The following is a 5661-nucleotide window of genomic DNA, read 5'->3' on the forward strand; positions in this document are numbered from 1 at the left end:
ATGGAGCATGGCATTAGGGTGACCGCAGAGTAGGTTGCACGATGCGAGCGGTCCAAGGTTGGGTGGGATTCCTGTTGTGCGGTGGGTAAGTGAACCCGAAGAGGTGAACGGAAGTAAGTAAATATATGTGTGCGTCCGGTTCCAAGATGGCGGGTTGAGAACCACGGCCTGCCAAACGTACTGAGCTAGCTAGGGCCACCATCTGGAACCAAAGCAACGTGTACGTGACAGTTGATTCACTTATAAGCAAGCAACAAAAAAAGTCTTTTATTATTTTTTTCGCTTTTGCCATTTCTATTAAGCAAAATAATGGTTTATCCTAAGAAATTTTTTTTGCAGAATAGGGGGTGTTGTTTTGTTTACAAAATATGTACTCCTAACATACATATGGATAACATTTGTCAACATTGCGAGCGACGCACACAATCGATGTTACTGCGCCAAATGATCATGGACTACTAAACTAAAGAGCATAAGAATACGTCTGAATTGAGTACGAACAATTGTTTCACTATTTGCCGACGTCTTTTCTATATGTACTAAATTCAAATGAATATGTATATACATATACACACGTACATTTAACTATAAATCTGGATTATATGTATTCATTTGCGGTAAAGCGCTTTGCTCCATTCTTGCTTGCTGAAAGTCGATTCCTTCCTTGGCCAGGGAACGGAGGGTGTAAAAGTCCACGAAAGTGGGGAAAGCTTCTGACCGCCATTCACCTGGGAATGGTGAGAACGATTCTTGTGCATGCGGTTCAAGCAGCTCACTACTGCCGGTCGCTTGCGGCCAAGTATCCTCTGGGTAGCCGCTAAACATACGGTTAGCAAACATCCGTTTAGCGGTGAGCTAATAAGAGAAGCCGACAACCTGGCTAGGCCACTCTGACATAATTGGTTTAAGGGCTAGCCGGGGTAGATCTCATCGGCAGCGTCTGTACACCTCTAGGTGCGGCTGCAAGCGGGCGTCTGTCTTGGAGCAAGCGGCTCGCTATATAAACGTGCAAGTAGTATTGTCACCCCCGCTGAGCGGGTTGTGCGCTGGGCTTAGGACCCGCCACGTAAAACCATACTCGAATGAAATATAACAACAAGCCTCGGATAAATACACTCTCTATTGATGACGACCATGGCAAACGTTTGAAGAACAATGAATTGAGGGCATGCACCTGGAATGTCCGCTCCGCGAATGGGATTGGTGCAGATGCCCGGCTGGTTGATGTCCTCGTCAAAGCAAAATCTGACATCGCCGCTATCCTAGAAATGCGTTGGACGAAGCAAGGAAGAAAGAAGATCAAAACTTGTGACATCTATTGGAGTGGCCATACGAATAAGCGCAGTTTCGACGTCGGATTCTTGGTGAATGAAGGTACTATAGATGAGCAAAATGGCCCTAATGTTTTTAAGTTTCAGAAAGTGTCCACTTCAGAAATAGTTGATATAGTAAGTAAGTTTAAAAATAAAATTGGAGGTAAGAAACTTGTGTCGGAAGGAGTCGTTAAAGACTCCATAACGTATATAAGTTTTTTCTATTCTCAACTTGTTAATGAGAGCTTAGATAAAGGTCTCGTTCCTAGTTTATGGAAATCTTCTATAGTTGTGCCATTAGAAAAAGTTAAAAATACCATCAAAGCTGAGGAGATAAGACCTATTAACACGTTACAATGTGAGGAACAAATTTTGGAAACAGTGGTAAAAAGTCAGCTGGTAAAATATTTAGAAGATAATGTAATTATTATACCTCAACAATCTGGTTTTTGAAAGAAACATTCCTGTGAAAGTGCTTTGAAATTGGTTGTAGCTAACTGGAAAGAAGACTTAAGCAGGAAAAAACACATATTTTTACATATTGGATTTAAAACGTGAATTCGAGACGATCGACCAAAACTTAATGCTGAAAAACCTTTCTTACATAGGCGTTTTTGGTATAGAACTAAAATGGTTTCAAGACTTCCTAATTAACAGATACCAAATAACAGTGATTGGAACGTCCGTATCGGATAAAAGGGAGGTACCTGTTAGTCTACCTCAAAGGTCTGTGCTGGCACCCATACTGTTCAATATATATATTAATGATATAACTAGCTCCATTAAGCACTGTGAAATAAAATTGTTTGCTGATGATACATTGCTGATGATAAGTGGGAACAATATTACTGAAATATATGCTAAGCTGCAAAAAGATCTTAACAGCGTATATGGTTGGTTAGGCGTAAACAGACTGAAAGTGAATGTCAATAAAACGAAATTTATGGTTATATCTAGACGCAATTTTCAAAACAGTTAGCTACAACACTTATATATAAATAACGAACTAATTGAAAAAGTCAGCACCATAAAATACTTGGGAATAAAAATAGATGATAAGCTGAATTTCAATGAGCACGTGGATTATAAGGTAGGAAAAATAGCGAAAAAGTTATATTTTACACAACGAACCTGCAAATATTTAAATAGAAGGTATAAAATCATCGTCTACAGATCTATAATCGAACCTCATTTTATTTCTTGCCCAACTATATTTTTCATATTGCGAGATAGTCAGATATACAAGCTACAAAAGCAACAGAATCAGGCTATAAGATTCATTCTCAAAAAACGGTATGACACACCTATCAGAGACATGCTATGTTCTCTTAATTGGCTTAGCATTAGACAGCAACTTTTTTATTATACCATGAAATTTATTAAAAACATAATAGAGGGAACTTCGTCTGCGTATTTGAGGATTAATATAAAATATGTTAAAGATATGCACTCTGTAAATACTCGTAATAAAAATGATTTTAATCTGCCGGCTTATAAAACTGAAGCAGACAAATGTAATCTGTATTATAAAGGTCTTAAATCCTATAAAGAACTACCGAATGATATTAAATCATGTCATTCCAATAAATTTAAACAAAAATTGTACAATTATTGCAGAGCACTACCAATTTAGTGATGGACAGGCGGGCTTTCATAGCATCGATAGAAGTGCAGCGAAACTATTATGCTATGTAGCGCCAAGACTTCCAAGTTCTTGTACGCATACAAAAAACGTTGCCGAAGCACATACTGAAACGCATCACTCGATTAACTCAGTGCATCGCCGTGCAGAGGTTGCCTTCGCGCTTTACTAACATGCGTAAAATGCCTACATACTACGCTAGCACAACACTTTGTTCGCATGATCTGGAAGTCTCCCATTCATAGTACTCCAAGGTAGGACATAGATGTAACTATTTAGATTGCATAGTCCAGAAGACAATTATAAACATATAAAATAGATTTAAGTTAGGCTTAGGAAAGCCGTAATAAATAAATACATTACATTACCCTTATCTGCATTTAAAATAACTATATTTTTGTTTTGGTTTAGAAATTTTCGGGTTCGCCCCACTGTATCGTTAATGGCAATATCAGCTGTGTTCGTTTTATGTTTTTTTACTGTTTCTTTTATCAGCAACGATAGTTTTGTTCTCGCAGACTCTTGATCCTCTTTATTTTTCACGCTCTGTATTAGTTGTTCCCCATCCGCTATACATTTGAATAGAGGGAAAGTGTTTTTTGCAACCGGTAGAGCAAACTTTGGACCTTTTGCGAGAAGCGCCTCAACATCAGGTGGAAAATCTGTCTTTGTTTGGTTTACCTACCAATGTTTGTTGTTGTTGTTTTCGAGTGCTTCGCAGATGAGTTTTCACTGAGAGCTTTTCATGGCAGAAATACACCCGGAGCGCTTGCCAAACACTGCCGAGGGGCGACCCCGCTTAGAAAAATTTTCTTCTGGTATGTGATTGTTAATGGTAAATATGTAATTTAGTTTTGTTGTGTTTTGTAAAAACTTAGGTATGATTTTAGATTCCCTACATTTTAATAAAAACCTTATATTGGACTGCAACTTTATCATCTGGATGGATTCGGATTTATACTTGTTGATAGCTTGTTTTGTCGTGTTGTTGTAGGTGTTTTTTTAATTTTGCATAAACCACCTTGTTGGTTTCCTTTGTTCACGGCGTGCCTTCCGTAGTTCCAATTAATATTTGATTTTAGCGACCTTTGTACGTTTAAATGTAAAGTTTTTATTTTGATTTTTTTTTTCCCAATATATTTCGATCACCTTCGGAGATCTTCATTAGAGGGCTACAAAAATAATAAAGAATTTAGCTTAGTTTGTAATTACTAACAATATTAATTAAATAAACCATTATATGTATATAATCACATTCCTATTTATATACATACATACATTTATATTTTTATTTTGCAAACCTGCGTCCGTTCGGTTCGCCATGTAGCTTTGAACTAATTTTCCACGATTCTAGCAAGTGTCTGTAGATACGTGAGCAGCCATCGGTGTCTATTTTATAGTTAAGTCTGTTGTTTAATGGTGTGTTTGTTATGTGGAGCATTTCTAAGGTGAAGCGTTTTTTGTAATTTTGCTCTGTTTAAAGTATGCTCACTGCTTCGAAATCTGGTTGATGGCCGCTCCCTGCACAGTGGGCCGCAAGTGTAGTTTATTGCGTGTTGCTAGCTGCTCTGATGGATTGCCTGCGGAGCTATTCAAGTACGGCGGCGAGGAGTTTGTAAGGCGCATGTAGCAGCTTCTTAGCAAAATATGGGCGGACGAGTGCATGCCCGACGGTTGGAATCTAAGTGTTCTTTGCCCAGTCCACAATAAGGGGATACTGCATAATGCACCCACTATCGTGGAATCAGCCTTCTTAATATCGCATATAAGGTCCTTTCAAGTGTATTGTGCGAAAGATTGAAGCCCACCGTGAACCGGCTGATTAACCAGATTTCGAAGCAGTGAGCATACTTCAAACAGTGCAAAATTACAAAAAACGCTTCACTTTAGAAATGCTCCACATAACAAACACACCAATAAATAACAGACTTAACTATAAAATAGACACCGATGGCTGCTCACATATCTACAGACACCTGCTAGAATCGTGGAAAATTAGTTCAAAGCTACATGGCGAACCGAACGGACGCAGATTAGCAAAATAAAAATAAAAATGTATGTATGTATATAAATAGGAATGTGATTATATACATAGAATGGTTTATTTAATTAATATTGTTAGTTATTACAAACTAAGCTGAATTTTTTATTATTTTTGTAGCCCCCTGATGCAGATCTCCGAAGGTGATCGAAATATATTGGGAAAATAAAAAAAAATCAAATCGTTTTAGAGCCGACAAAATAAAAACTTTACATTTAAACGTATAAAGGTCGCTAAAATCAAATATTAATTGGAACTACGGAAGGCACGCCGTGAACAAAAGAAACCAACAAGATGGTTTATGCAAAATTAAAAAACACCTAAAACAACACGACAAAATAAGCTATCAACAAGTATAAATCCGAATCCATCCAGATGACAAAGTTGCAGTCCAACATAAGGTTTTTATTAAAATGTAGGGAAGCTAAAATCATACCTAAGTTTTTACAAAACAAAACAATACTAAATTACATATTTACCATTAACAATCACATACCTAAATATATAAAACACGTATTAGACAAACACATAAGATTATTTCACAGTAAAATTCTGAATACTTTAATTTAATTCAAACACGATATTTTAAAAGTGAAAACAAAAAAACTTTCTTATACTAAGGCCACTTTAAGCCAAAATATGAAAGAGGATGATCTGAAAGTTTT

Source organism: Eurosta solidaginis, chromosome 3, assembly GCF_040869045.1.
Source record: "Eurosta solidaginis isolate ZX-2024a chromosome 3, ASM4086904v1, whole genome shotgun sequence".
Taxonomy (NCBI): domain Eukaryota; kingdom Metazoa; phylum Arthropoda; class Insecta; order Diptera; family Tephritidae; genus Eurosta; species Eurosta solidaginis.